General features: G+C 34.8%; 1 protein-coding gene across 2 annotated transcripts in view; it reads left to right on the top strand.

Annotated features, from left to right (window-relative positions):
- Positions 1–472: 472 nt before the first annotated feature.
- Positions 473–15,647, top strand: part of LOC129939833 (zinc transporter ZIP13 homolog) — a 35,645-nt gene continuing 20,470 nt past the window's right edge. Inside the window, exons 1-2 of one of the 2 annotated variants that reach the window (XM_056047998.1) lie at positions 473–621; positions 695–795. The gene's annotated coding sequence lies outside the window, so the exon portion shown is untranslated. The other variant, XM_056047996.1, reaches the window with a different exon arrangement.

Genomic DNA, 15,647 nt, shown 5'->3' with positions numbered 1-15,647 from the left:
GAAATCTTAAAGGTTTATTTAAGAAATAAGCCCTTAAGAATAAATAACAAGAATTACATTTGCCACAAACAGGCATTTAATATAGACCTCTAGTATGACAGTTTTACGCACAAACCATCATGCCATAGTACGGATTGTAGTAATTTCAATGATTTTTTGAGGGGTGTATTCTTCTATTTTCAATAATGGTGTAGTTTTTACTTAACAAACAACTCTATTTTACTATATAGCGATGTAATTAAGTTTTAAATGCATATTTTTAATATCACCATTTAAAAAGAATTATATAAAACTCTCGAAAATTACTATCGTTGTTCTGCATAAGTGCTGAACTCTTTCACTTGTCAAAAAGTCTCCACATAATTCAACTAAACAAAAGTCAGCTGACTACTTATCCATTATACTTGTCTCCGTCGCTCTAATTCTCATCGAATGTGAAATTATTCCGTCGTATTTTTTAAAAATACTTTTTGTTTTTCTTCTTTCTTTAATCAGAAAAGAACGTGTGTAAAAGTTTTATAGTGGAAATTACAAAATAAAAATCAAAATAACTCCTTTTTTTAAAACAAAGAAAACCTTCTTTTTCAACTTAAATCATTAATTAATTAAACTTCGTCTGATGTAAGTTTTTTTTTTTTGAGTTTCTAAGAAATCTTTCTTATCGGATACCTATCAACTTGTACATTTCGTTTAGTTTATTTTCGGACTTTTTTTGCACTCAATCTCAGTGAAGATTAGTCAATAATAATTTCAACAAAGAAAAACAAAATCCTAACATTTCACTTCTAAAATCAGGTAATTGTATTAAAAGAAAACATACATTTCTTAAAAATAAAACGTAAAACCTTAAAAGTGTTTTGTTTGTTGTGACTAACAATGTTTTTATCTTAAACTTGGGACCATATTGCTTCAAGTGCATCGGAATTTAATGACAAAAAAGAAAACATGCGGAAACAGACTGATCTCTCTCTCCGAGTCAGTCACCACATATTTCCCCCCTTGATAATGAAATTACACCATAAAGTATCTACATTCATTTTGTGATAAACAACAAAACAATGTAAGCGATTGGCAAAGTCATATACACCTCTATAGGTCTTGAAGATTGCTTTATTTAGTGCAGAGTGCAAAACCACTTCTATAATGGACGACGACTACGACATATCATTCATCCATTCATTCGGATTCGCACGGAACTTAGCTATGGGAGCGTGTAATGTATGACCCAACATCGTCATTCGTCATTGTTGTCACAATGGTGGAGTTAAATGGCGGCCAGAAAAACAGAATTCCGATATCTGATTGTCGACTTGAACGACTTATTTTCATTTGCTGTCTCATTGTAATGGCAAACAAATTTAGTAAACTACATCACAGTTGAGTTTGCATTTCCATTTGCAATTGATCGGTTGTTCTGTTTCTCAATTATATTTCTTTTTGTTTATTTTTATTCCTTCAACACGTCTCGGTCTCGATTTTAATTGTCTAAGTTTTTGTTTTTCTCTTCTGCGGGGGCTTTCAATAAGATTTTCTATCTATTTGTACCTGATAATATATTTATACAAGAAAAACACGTTTTGAAGTTGTTTTTAAAAAATAACGAACGATTTTTCATAGAAGTGTTAATTTTTGTTTGGATTAAAATAGATTTTGGAGGCCACGACCTAGAGTGAGTAAAGTTTTGTTTATTTACTTTTCGTATCGTGCATATATACCGTTATTTTAATTTTTTTTGCAAATGTCAAACGAGAAAAGTACTTGGGTTCATAAATATTCATAAAGACACCTAAGTCGAAATAGACTTATCTGCGTATCAATAAAAGTAGGTGTTTGGGTGATAATATGCAAATATAGGTTTATAACAAGCCTTAGAACGTAGTTTGTATATAATTAGAGACTTTATCCTATCAATTCAATTTTAAATTGTTGGTGGCCATGCTCTTGTATTATGTAGTTCTATAAATCAAATAATTTAGGATGATTGAAAAAAAATGTTCTGTAGTCAAAACATGACGATTTGTACGTAGATGTTAGTTCTCTTAACAGAATATGTGCAGCCTCAGCGGAGACCGAAGTCTGCAGCAATGCAGACATTACTAACACTCAAAAATTTGTATGAGATAGACCCTGTTGGGTTTAACGGTTAATGGGGGCAAAACAAAGTGCATGCTGTCGTCAAGAAAGGACCTAAAAAACTGACGTTTTGGTCAAAACGTCACCATCGACAGGTGTAACTTTGAGGTAGTCAAGGACTTCGAAAACAACACCAGCGCTGAGATCAAACGCAGAATAACTCTTGCTAACCGCTGTTTCTTTGGACTAAGAAAGCAATTGAGTGGTAAAGTCCTCTCTCGAGGGACCAAAGTGTTACTATATAAGACCCTTATCATCCCCGTTCTGCTATGCGGTACAGAAGCATGGACTATGACAAACGCGGATGAAAGCACTTTGGGTCGTTTCGAGAGAAAAATTCTTCGTGTGATCTACGGTCCTGTATGCATTGAAGAGGAGTGGAGGAGAAGATGGAACGATGACTTATCCAAAAGGGTAAAAATCCAACGTCTGAGATGGCTGGGTTACGTAGAGCGCATGGAAGCAAGTGCTTCGGCCCAGAAAGTCAGCGCAGTAGAGGAAGACCGCGGATCAGGTGGCGCGCACAAGTTAAAAGTGACCTCACGCAACTTGGAGCGCGAAACTTCGCATCTACAAGGTATCGAGTTCACTAAAACCTGACACCTCTCGACTGGTATTGCGTTCCACGAATCACGCACTGCTTCCCACAAATTTTTCAAATTCTATGGTTTTGTTTTATGAAATCCCACCACAAATTTTCGATGAGGTTAAGGTCGGGGGATTGAGCGGGCCACTCCATAAGGGTTAACTTCTTCTGGGCAAACCATAATTTTGGCTTTTATGACGTATGCTTTGGGTCATAATCTTGTTGGTATACCCAAACCAACGGCATTTCCTCTTTAGCATAGGGTAACATAACCTCCTCGAGAATTTTCACATACTCGGTTACATCCCTTATACCCTCGATTGGATTAATAGGCCCAAGCAAGCCCATATCATAATTATTCCTCCACCATGCTTCACTGTTTGTATAGTGTACCGTGGATCGTATGCTGCATTTTGCGGTCTTCTCACATATTCTCGACGACCGTTGAACCCAAAAAGGACGACTTTGCTTTCAACGCTCCACAGAACATTCCTCCATTTCTTTTTTGCCCAATCTCTATGCGCTTTAACAAACTCCATTCTCTTTGCCACATGCCTTTTTGTAAAGAATGGTACCTTGCATGGAATTCGGGCTGGTAACTTCGCTTATAAAAGACGTTCGCTTATAAAAGACATCTTCGTGTTGTGACAGCGCTAACAGACAGTTGAAGTCCATTTCTAATTTTCCTAGAGCCTATGGAAGAGTTCTGTTTTGCTAACTGAACAATTTTTCTTTTAGTTCTCTCAGCATTCATCCTGTTTGGGCCTCGCGTTTTCAGTTTATTTTGCCATTTTATGGCGTTACTGACCATTTCTGCTGAGCAGCCTAGGATGTCTTGAATATTTTGATAGGTTTTTCCCTCCAAACGCAGTTTTCAAATAAGTTTTCGAATTTCTTTGGTGCAGTGTCTTGACCGTCCTATTTTTTATTTTTGAACAAATAATTACTAATTTATTATATACTAGTATGTTACAAATACTTAAAACTTTAAATAGTAAAATATTTACTTACCAAAAAATAAAAAAAAATGAATTTTTAACCTTTTTAATTATAAAATCAAAAGCACTGCTATTTGTATAAACACTCTATATCCAGAGAGTTTGAAATAATTGGTGTTCACCGGGAAAAGTGGGGTATAACTTCAAGCTAAAAGTCTCTAATATGAATACGAAAGCCGTTAGATGCAAGTTACATGGTAACTTTTTTTGTAAGAATTTCCATAATTAAAATGATTGACAATCTAATAAAATGTGCACTGCTATTTTTATGAACACAACTGTACATACATAGTTCAAAAATGAAGTCATTGAGGTTTATTAAAAGAAAATATTCTGCAATAAAAAAATGACAAGAACTTCGGATCTGTCAAATGTCAAAACAGAATATGGGCAGCCATAGCGAAGAGCGTAAACTACAAATTTTTGTGTTGATTAGTAATTTGAGATCTCCAATACCTATATTATGTACAGATATGGACATAAAAATAGAAACACCAAACAGAGTTTTAAAAATTAAATGTTTAATTGACTTAAACATTTTTTTATTCAAGTTTGGTCATAATTTTCTTATTTTCTTTCTTTCAAACTAAAATTATCCATTATTTATAATAAAATTAAAACTTAAAATATTCTAAATTCAATAATGTAAAAAAGGAAAACATTTCGTGGACATTAAAATAGATATACAAATACAAAAAAAAATTAAATGCAAAGCTATTCTGCATTTGAAAATTATTTTAATATGTGGTACCCTGGTCCTTAGTTTTAATTACAGTGTGATATCTGTTGGACATTGAGTCAAATAATCGGCTGGATCTGTCAAATGAAATATTGTACCACTCCTGTTGAACCATCCTCCACAGTTTGCCTTTGTTTTTTGTTAAGTGTTTTCCAACCACGTATTTTTAATCTCCCGCAAAATGTTCTATGAGATTTAAGTCAGGCGATTCGGATGTCCACTGCAATACGCTGATTTTTTTGTATTTAAAATACTTTTGAGCAGATTTGGATGTGTGCTAAGGGTCGTTGTCCTGCTGTAGACAACTTTGAGAGGCATGTTCTGGTCCGCATGAGGCAGCATTTTATCCTTCATGATATTCACCTCCATATTTTGATCCATTTTAACTTCAATCAAATGTATTGGTCCAACGCCATATCAAGAAAATTAACCCCCAAGTATGATACTGCCAACACCGCTTTTAACCGTTTTCTACAGTATTTGGGATTTAGTTATTTGAAATTAAGCCTTCTAACGTTTTGTCTGCCATCACTTCCGAACAAATTTATCTTTGTTTCGTCCATCCACAAAACATATGCCTCCTTTTGGCCCTTTCCAATCAAAATGATTGGACGCGTTGTTATATTTTTTTTTCTTAGAAAGAGCACCATTCTCGCGATCCTTCTAAACAAGTTAGCTTCAACAAGTCTTCTACGAACAGTTCTGGAAGTTATTGGAAGTTGTAGTTTGTTTTTATTTCCTTTAAGACTTGTAAGGATCGTTTTTTTTAGGCGCAAATGATCTTTCAGTCTTCTCTTGGGGTTGTTTTGTTCGGTTTTCCCAGCTGTTTTTTGGTTCAATTGGTCAAATTGCTTTTGCAATCAACTTGGGAGATTTGCTCATTATCCCGTTTATTTCCCTAAAAGATTTTTCCTCACTTCGTATAACTAAAATGATCCAAACATTTTACAGCAAATCTCATTGAGTCTGAATTCGAGATCAGTTGGTTTATCTGGAAGCATGCATCTAGAGTGGAGAAGCACCTAAATCCAAAATTACACGGAATGTAGTCCAACTTTAAGACCTGAGACCTATTTCACCAAACATTTTTCACATTGTAAAAAATTAATATCATGTAAAGTAAAAGTGCAGTGTTTCACAAAATTTGCAGTTTTTTCAGTCTTTATTTGAAAAGTAAAAGTGTTTTACCAATTTTAAAACAACTTTGCAATTAATGCGTATTTTGAAAAGTCGCAAAGTAAATATTAGGTGGTGTTTATTAAAACTAAATATGCTTTGAAAAAATTGGTGAATCAAAATATCTATCATAGTACCGTTAACACATCCAGCTAAATAAGGAAATCCTTCTAAGGAAACAAAATTGCGAGACTATGTTTGAACAATTTTGGGGATGCTATGAGAAGGTTGAACATTTTGAAAACTTTATCTTTCTAGAGGAGGATTTCATGTAAAGATGTCCCACCTCACAGATTCATGATTTATTTGTATGACCCTGTTTTCCATTCAGTTCTTCCTTGTGGAAATTTCTGTTTGTGCTACTGGGTTAAAATCTATGTACGGCTTTTAATAGCCTGCCTGAGCGCTAATATCTATGTTAATAGTGGTCTTTCTATTTCTGTGACCAAAGAGACCCGAATTGTTTGCCTTTACAGTTAGAATTAGAGCGCTTGAATTTATCTCGTAAGTTCGGCTTAGTGAGTTAGTTTAAATAACACTAGTAATTTGCGTACAAGGAATTATATATTTAAAGGCAAGACAAGATATAGCTCTCTGAGATTAAGAGAACTTTAATGAATTTCTTACAGTTAACGAACTTTGTAATTGTAACCCCATTTTGTTTATATTCACAAAAAAGAGCATTTTGTTTGTAAGCATAAATAACTTGTAAGTTTAAGCTATCGAGAAATGATAAAAAATCGGTTTACTAAAATTTAAAATAAAACAATTCGATGTTTTTTAGAGATCTCCAGCTGTTCGTTGGGATTCAAAACTAGTTTATTTTTTTATATTCATAACCAACAGCTTTGAATTGTGATATAATTTGGTGGGTTACATCTTTTATCCGAATTTTTTATTTAAGACTCAAGATCATAGACAAACCATATATATATATGGTTTGTCTATGCTCAAGATTTTAATTGCGTCTATTAGGAATTTGCGGCTGTCTAGATGTCTACATATTTACAGTCAGGTAGTCAAGAGAACAGCAAAAAAAACACGTTTGCAGCCAAGCTTGTATAAAGAATGCAATTTTTTTTGAAAGCAATCATTTTAAATCAAATTATTATTGAATTCCACTTAAAAATTGCACTCATTATTTTCAATCAATTGATTGCAATCATTTGAGATTTCATGTATCCTTTAAGTCTTTGCATTCTTTTGAAGTCTTTCCATTCTCTTAAAGTTTTTGCATTCTCTGGCATTCGTAAGTAAAATTTCATTACACAAAATATTTTAAAGTGATCTTTACACCTCGCACCCCAATTTTCGGTATTAGACATCGATTTTTGAGGTCAGTAAATGCAAATGATTGGTGATTTCAAAATTTGAAGTCCAATCTTTTAGTGAATCCAATACTCATAAAAGATTGCATTGCCAAAAGATTTCATTAGTTTACAACCCTGTTTGCGGCCACCAAGACGTCTTATTATATTTGAAAACCGCAAGTGCAGGGCAAGTGGCACAACAACAGTTTTGAGATAGATTGCGTACAGTACAAGAGTTCATGGAAGCATTTACTCTAAAATCGCCCTTCATTACATACAACAACAACAATTCTCCATAAGAATTTTCTCTCGAACGCGGCTAAAAGGTTGCTAAGAACCCAAGTTTGTTTTTATGTGAATACTAACGGGAACATGTTATTGTACAGCAGCAGCTTAAAAGCTCTAATAACGTTTCAGATTGATTAAGGTACAAATAAACAAAAAGGGACCTATATAACTACCTTTTGGGACCCCATAAAGTGACTTGCATAAAATATTTATATTAAAAGAAAACAAATTATTAGTGAAAAGTGTTTGCATTTAAAATAAAGCCAATTCAAGGCTCACATTCAATCAATTTTTAACGCTTAATCGTATTATTGTATGCTTTTGAGATACAACTTTCATCGTGAAATGTTATGACGCAATTATCCTAAAAGTGTGCACTTTGTTTCATAATAATCACGGAAGTCGATATTTTTAGAAAGCGTGGTTTAATAAAATAAATACAAACATAAACCAATAATTTATAATTTCTCAAGACAATGACTTTTAACTTTGATCAAGTTTCTTTCAGAATTCATGCAAAAGCATTTCATTTAATAGTAAATACAAATTGATTAATTCTTATTCCATCTGTATTGATTGATTAAAAATTTAAAAATATATCAATTGAATTCAACAAATTCGTAGAATTGTTCTATTGTTTATTCATGTACCAATCTATTCTTAACTTTTGCATTATTTCCGCAAAAATTCTATTTTCAATTTTTAAATCTCATTTAATTTAAATCGAAGAATGTATAAACTTGCTACGTAAATAAATAAAATTCATCTTTGTTGGTCATTAACTTTTCTTTGTCGAATCACGTTTATAACTAAATGCAAAAAATTCTGATTGAATGACAACAAAATTTTATTTTTGTATGTATAAAAAAGTCATTGGCTTTTGTTGGTCTAGATTGTGCTATAGAAATTTAAAAAGAAAAAAAGATACAACTTCTCTCTTCCAAGAATGAATTAAAAAAAAAGATTTGTATCTACTTAATCGTAGATACTAAGATGCTCTCGCATTTTTTGTATTCTTTTCATCTAGTTTATTGGCAATGTTACAATAAAAAAGGTGCCGCCACACTAAAGCCGCTTGTGGTGCTATGATTTGTGAGTTCATGTGGAATTTGAAAAACGTTCGTTGGCTGCCTGAGTTAATTCAGTTCGTAGTCGCCGGTCGGGCAAGGTTAGTGATAAGACGTACGAAATTTGTATCTTTTCTTCTTTGACAAAAAAAAACGGGTGATATCGTAAGGTTTTCGGCAAATACTACTTTTATTTATTGTTGTTCGTTTAAACTTTAGAGTAATTCAAATAATTGCACAAGTGTTTTATTCTGTATGATATTTTAAGCCGGTAAGAGGCGGCGCTTGATAAAATTTATACAAAATAATAATTGCGGTTGAAAATATTGATTTCGATAAGGATTCAGTTTCTTGAGGGTTTAAAGATTTTAAATTAGTGTCTGCGGTTAGATATAGTGGCATACTTTTTGTTTGTTGTGATTTTAAAGTGAATAAAGAACCATTTTTGACATAGATAACTAAATTTATCATAAATGTACAGTATACAAATACAAATTTTGTATTTTTTATCTTTAAAGGGGAATAATTAATTTATTTTTATATCTATTGTTTTATTTTTGTTAATGCATTGTCAGTTGCGAACAAATAATGTTTAGAATTATTAATTAATCTTATTAAGGTGACTTATATTTTTGACAAGTGAGAACAATTATATCACGGTTTGTTTTTTTTTTGTACATATTACAAAGAAGATAAATGTTCAATAATTAGATAAGTAATACGATTTGTCATTTTTCCTTTATTTTTGGCACTTATGTTATAAAGGTTAGTGATAATTTATTTCAAAGTTGGAGTCAACTCTTTAAATAACGTGGCGAAATTAAAAGCTTTGAATACACGTGCTTTACTTTCGGGAGAAAGGCCAATACAATTTGTTTTCTATAAAAAATTTAATGTTAAAGACTTCGTTTTAAAATTTATAGAGTTAAAGGCTTTCTCAAAAGTTCGGAATGAAATGATAATAGAGGGAGGATGTGTTTTGGGGGATTTTTTAAATTTTTAAACAGATGTTTTTCATTTTCTCCTTGTTGGATAGGCTATCCCGGATCGGTGAATTTTTTAAACGAGTTAGATACTTAAATTACAGACGGCAGCGGACGAATTCTCGAGATGGAATCAACGGTGGCGTCTACAGTTCCAGTAAGGTTGAACTACTTAGTGAACACCTTATAGGGCTTCTACGACTTATTCGGAGCACAGGAATATAAGAAGCGGTTTTATCCGGCTCCCCGTTCTTGGAGTTATACTAAGGATCTGGACCTCCAGGTTGGGGGTTGTGCCGTCGGAGTGACTTCGTGACTACATAAAAACATCATAGTTGCGAAGCACCAACAAGTCTCGGATACGTATAGATTTACTGTTGACAACCCAAGAAAATGAACTTCGGTTCTGTACGTGGAATGTTAGGTCCCTTTACAGACCCCGTGCAGGCGAACAATTAGAGGAAGCCCTTAACTGCTGCAAGGCAGATATTACCCACAAGGGGACATGGAAATCTCCTGCTCAATCAACCGTCTACCAGATTGACCACATTGCGATCGACGCACTACACTTCTCCAGTATACACCTCTTAAGCCGCAAAATGACGATAGAGAAAGCACGCTGCTTTATCAAGTTCGGAAAAGATCTCACCGATGCATTTGATGTCAAAAAAGGTTTTAGACAAGGCGATGCACTTGTCATTCGACTTCTTCAATATCGTTCTGGAAAGAATTGTGCAAAACTCAACCGTCAACACTAGAGGCACAATCTTCCGAAATGTCCATCCAATTACTCGGATACACAGATGATATTAAGATAATTGGAATATCAAAGCGTGATGTCAGAGAAGCGTTTTTGAGTATTGCAACGGAAGCGAAGAAGATGGGTTCAATGGTCAATGACGACAAGACCAAGTATATGCTGTCATCAAAAAAGGACATTGAGCGAACAGATATAACTTTGAGGTAGTAAAGGACTTTGTCTACCTAGGCACCGCTATAAACACAGACAACTAAACTAGCGCTGAAATCAAACGAAAAATAAATCTTGCAAATCGCTGCTTCTTTGGACTTAGAAGGCAATGGAGATGTAATGGCTGAATCACAAACACGCTTCAGCTTTGGCTTCACCTGACGTTTACGAGTTCAGCCATAGGAATTCAATGCTGCTATCACAATGGAGCTTCGACCTCACGTTTCGTTTGGCAATCGTAAGGAAAAGAACGTAATGTAACGTAATGTGACTTCAAACGGAAGCTCTAGTTCAATTATCTGAAGATTTGCTTTGCCTGACAGCTCAACAGCTGTACAAAAATGTCAACAAGCTAAATATCTGCACTTTGAAGGGATGTAATAGAAATGTCATTCAAAGCAACCTTCAAGTAGGCCCACCGTAACGCAGTCGAAGCTGAAGTTGAAGCGTGTTTGTGATTCAGCCATAAAGTCCTCTCTCGAGCGTCTAAAATCACCATCTATAAGACACTCATCATCCCGGTTCTCATTTATGGCGCTGAGGCCTGGACCTTGTCAAAAAAAGATGAGAGCGTCTTAGGATGCTTCGAGAGAAAAATTCTTCGAGCGATTTTTGGTCCCGTATGCATAGATGGAGAATGAAGGAAAAGATATAACGACGAACTGCATGGACTGTACAGCGACACTGAAGTAGTTAGCAGAATTAAAGTCCAACGACTCAGATGGCTAGGTCATGTAGAGCAAATAGATATCAACGCTCCAGCCAGGAAGGCCTTTGAATTCAATCCCGAGGGACGGCGCGGCGCAGTAGAGGAAGACCGCGACTCAGGTGACGCAGGTGGGTTAAGACCTCAACCAACTTGGCGTGCGAAACTGGAGACAGCTAGCTAGGGACCGAGCTGGCTGGAGACGCATGATATTTGATTTGAGGATATGCGAGTAACTGTTGTTTAAGTTATTGGAGAAGCGCAAAAACTTCATGGTCATCCTGCACAAACGGATGACAGGGCTCTATACAGTTGGTCCCTTTAGTTGCTGTCAAATGCGAGACTGAAATCGATGAAGAGATGATGGGTGTCGATTTGATGTTCTTGGGTTTTTTCCAGGATCTGCCGTAATCGAATATGGACTTTCCTGGTTTAAAACCACACTGATAAGGACCTATCAGATTGTTGACGACGGGCTTTAGATGTTCACATATTACGACAGAGAAGATTTTTTAAGCGATGTTAAGGATCTCTTTTTTTAGTATTGGGCAAACAATACTAAGCCTTTAAGCCATCTGCTCCAGCGGCTTTGTTAGACTTCAGCTAAGATATGGCAATCTTTACTTTGTCTTAGGCGGGAAGACGGAACTGTTGGCTTTGTCGTCTATATTAAATTGATCATTCTGGCTGACAGCGGAGTTCGGGTCGTGGTAGCCGTAATACAGTCTTCAGAAGTGGTTCTTCCATACGCTTAGGTTTGATTGCGGCTCTCCACGTTAGATACGGCTTCTTTGGATTGCATGTTTGCAGAAGAAGAGTTTGGAGAAGAATTTTGCGATCTCTTTCGATTGCAACCGTTTGACCCTGTTCCCTGTATCCCTGTTTTGCCTTAGGTTTGGAAACCCGAACTGATACCTGCAGGTAGTAGTCCGAGTCGATGTTAGCTCCTTCGGAAATCAATTCAATGCTTTGAATCTTGCGCTTTGAAGTTTGCGCTTTCAAGTTTAAATTTTAGACGATTGCTTCTTTTAAAGTGATATTATGGTTCGATTATGGCAAAAAAACGATTAACGTCTTTAATGCTTAAAAGAGTAACAACTTTATTGAATTTGTTTCGTCTTGAAACATCCATGCAGCTGACTACTGCTAATGTTAGGGTCGTTTTAAATAAAATCAACACCTTTGTACGGCGATATTTCACTCGGTTTTGAACTTTTTGAATTACTTGTGCTTTTGCTTTCACGAACCGACATGACACTGGTATTTTTTGAGCCAATGTTAAAATATACAAATTTCGATTTAAGCTTGCTTCACCTTGATAATCCACATTGAAAGTAGTACAAAATCTCTTCGTGAAAATGTATGTTGTTGTAAGAAAGGTGGAAAAGAGCCTCCGTATTTTAGCAAAACAATGTGAAAATAATGCCGACAACCTAACTTCAAAGCGAATGACTTGTAAACTCATTTATTATATACTTCTTTTACAGCTTCTACAGTTACAGCAAGATGTAAAAATTTTTAACTCATAAATACCTCTCAGAAAGTAACATCTAAATAGTAAATAATTAGCCAACTTTCACTCTATTAACCTATAGTTTCAATAATATAGACGATCATTAAAGCTTTTTATTTATATTTGTTTCACATATGTGTATATATTATAAAATTAATAAAATGGTTTATTGCTTCATTAATTTTAATATTCTCATTTTACTACACCTATATATGTATTTACATACAAATGTACGCCGAAACCGTTTCGCGTTTGATTTACAAAACAAAATAAAAATAAATTATCTATAATTTCGTTTTGCACTCATCTTCTAATTGAACTTTGACGTATAGGTGCAATAAAGTGAATTTTTAATTAGCATTTAGTAAACCCTCAACTTGCATATGAATATGACAGTAATTAAAAATATTTAAAAACTATCAATGATCAGAGTTGTTATCTCTTTATCTTGAATAATACCTTTAACAATGACAAAGCATTTTTTGGATAGATTTTAAGCATATCCATACTTTTAAAAAAGATAACCTCTCAAAAATAATTCTATTTTCAATTATTGAATTCCTAAGAAATCAAATGAAAAGATGTTTGACTTTCAGTATCGGGCCATTCATTTCGTGGATTGCGCTGTTAGTACTTAGCTTAATTATTAGCTGTCAAACTTAATGTTAATATTGGCTGCGTTCAATCTCGTGTTGGATAGGGTATCTATCCAAGATGGATTTTTAGATACCTTGTTGAACGAGTTGGATAGCTGTATTGAGATAGCTGTCAAAAAATAAAAACAACTTTCAGTTGTTCACAAAAGCAGAGAAACATTTTAGCTTCGAAGTCAAAATTGTAGTAAGATAAAACATTTTATGATAATTCATATTTTCATATTTTAATTTTATTTCTTATTCCTTCTCATCAAAAATTGACCCGTGTTCTTCAGGAACTTTTGCAATTACTTGAAAAATTGTTCTTTGGATCTCGGAGCTGGTCATTTCTCTTTATGCCCTCCTCGAAAAAGAGCAGAATGGATTAATGTTCCCAACCTTAAAAAAAGGGAATAGAGTGGTTCTTCTTTGGGGGTTTTGAATTATCTAAATGAATAACTTACCTTTCCTTTCAGGGACCTTATTTGCTTGTAGTTCAATAAGCTGTCCGCATCTGTCTGCTCTTATAAATAAAAACAACCTCTAGAACAGGTTGAGATTCTTCAACTTCAGAATGCTGGACACTAGACTTGAGGTAAGACCTAGCAATTGGTCAATTTTGAAGTTTAAAAAAAAGATCATAATTGCCTTCTAAAATTCGGAGGCAAATAGCTTCTTCATCATCTATTATGTACAGAAAATGCTCAAATACAACTTCAACCAACATTTTGTATCTTTTTGTTTACCAACAAATACAAAAGCTGAAATCAGTTTTCAAGTTTCTTGAAATTCAACCATGTGTTGAATCAGCTATTCTGTTAGATACCTAAATACCCCAGAAACTCTTGGACACATTTGGATTCCTTTTTTGACATCTTAGCTGTGTTTGATCAGCTGTTATTTGACACGTAAAACACTAACAGGATACCCTATATATCTGAGATTGAACGTAGCCGTTAAGTGTCAAAACATCCATCAAATGTTTGCCGTTTACGATAATGGATTGCTTAACAATCGAAAACGCAGAAGCATTGCTGATGTTGTAAAGCCGATGAATCATTTAACGCACGTCCACTTGATTTTGCTGCTGTAAGTGGAAGTGTTTCTAAAGATCCGTATTTATCGCTTTTTCGGAGTTCGTAGCATTTGAACGTGTCCCATGTCTGATTATGGCGTATTTTGCATTACTGATTTTGCATATTTGACAAAGTTATGAACTGTCGCAATTTGTCATTGGTCCGTATTTCTTCAAAGATTCCAATTAGAAGACATTTTTATTTAGCTCCATTTTTGCAACCGAGAAATAAAAAAGCCTTTATTTGTTTTGTCCGAGATGTTATTCATTTCATTAAGATTCTCATTGTTGCGATGTTACTTACGTCCTTAGGCTTATAAAATTCGTCTTTGATCTCTAGTGGGACATACGTTGATGTGTTTGAGCTCCCTACAGTTCTTCTCCAACCTCTGCGATTCCTTCTCGACTGTTCTTCTATATATGCTTCCCGGTCTACTGTCTCTTCCACAGCATTGTCTGTCCTGCAATGCAATCATTACGTTTTCGAAGCGTGTGCACTGCCACTTACACCTTTTTATAAAGTGTCGATGGGTTTCCGACCCGTTATCCTATATATGTAGTTCTTCATTGGATATACAATTCAGAAAACCCGTAGGATGTTACGCGGGCACTAATTATCGAAGGTCTGCAATTTCCTGGTAATCGTTGATGTTATTTTCCAGTAGTTGCAACCGTATAATAGTACTGATTCGACGTTTAAGTGGAACAATTGTAGCTTTGTCTTCGAGCTGTGCGAGAGTTGTTACTCCAAAAATTGGACAACATCACAAAAGCATTCTAGATTTCCCAATACGGGTAGCAATACGTACGGTTCCGCCTTCGGTAGAGACCATACTTCCATGGTACTTGACACTCTAATTTGTCTAATGGTTTCTGTGCTATGTTTACCAGATGAAGAGTGGGAGGTTCCCTGGCTGAGCATCTTAGTTTTTTCCGTGTTGATTTTCAGTCTTATGGTTTCTGCTTCTCTATAAACCCTTGTTGCCGTTTGATGGATACCAATTATCCCATCTGCATAATCAAGATTTTTTAGGTATTTTTTCAAAGTACATCTGATCCAGTGTGGAATCCTTCTTCTTCAGTGACTGTAGGAAAAACACAAACACCTCCCTGGTTTTGGCATTTCATCAGGTTTCCTTTTTTTGGGAGCTTGACAATCATTTCTTTTTTTCCACTTTTCATGGAAAAGTTCAGAGACACCCATGCTGTTTCTATGAGCTGATTCGCAGCAATTTGCTCAACGAACTTGACGCTGCTTGCAACTGTTCTACTGGAATGCCGTCAAGCCTTACCACTTTGTTGTTTTTGAGTGCTTTGGTCGCGGTACAAATCTCTCGTTTACTGACTGGTACGGTGCGTATTCGGGAATTTGTTGCATGGGAAAACTCAAAAGATGTGAGTTGCACATACATAGATTTTAATGATTTAGGCGGCCAAATTATTTTTGGGGTTATTTTAGTTCTAAGTT

Source organism: Eupeodes corollae, chromosome 1, assembly GCF_945859685.1.
Source record: "Eupeodes corollae chromosome 1, idEupCoro1.1, whole genome shotgun sequence".
Classification (NCBI taxonomy): domain Eukaryota; kingdom Metazoa; phylum Arthropoda; class Insecta; order Diptera; family Syrphidae; genus Eupeodes; species Eupeodes corollae.
Note: the sequence above shows the minus strand (reverse complement) of the source record. Positions and strands in the feature narration are given on the sequence as shown.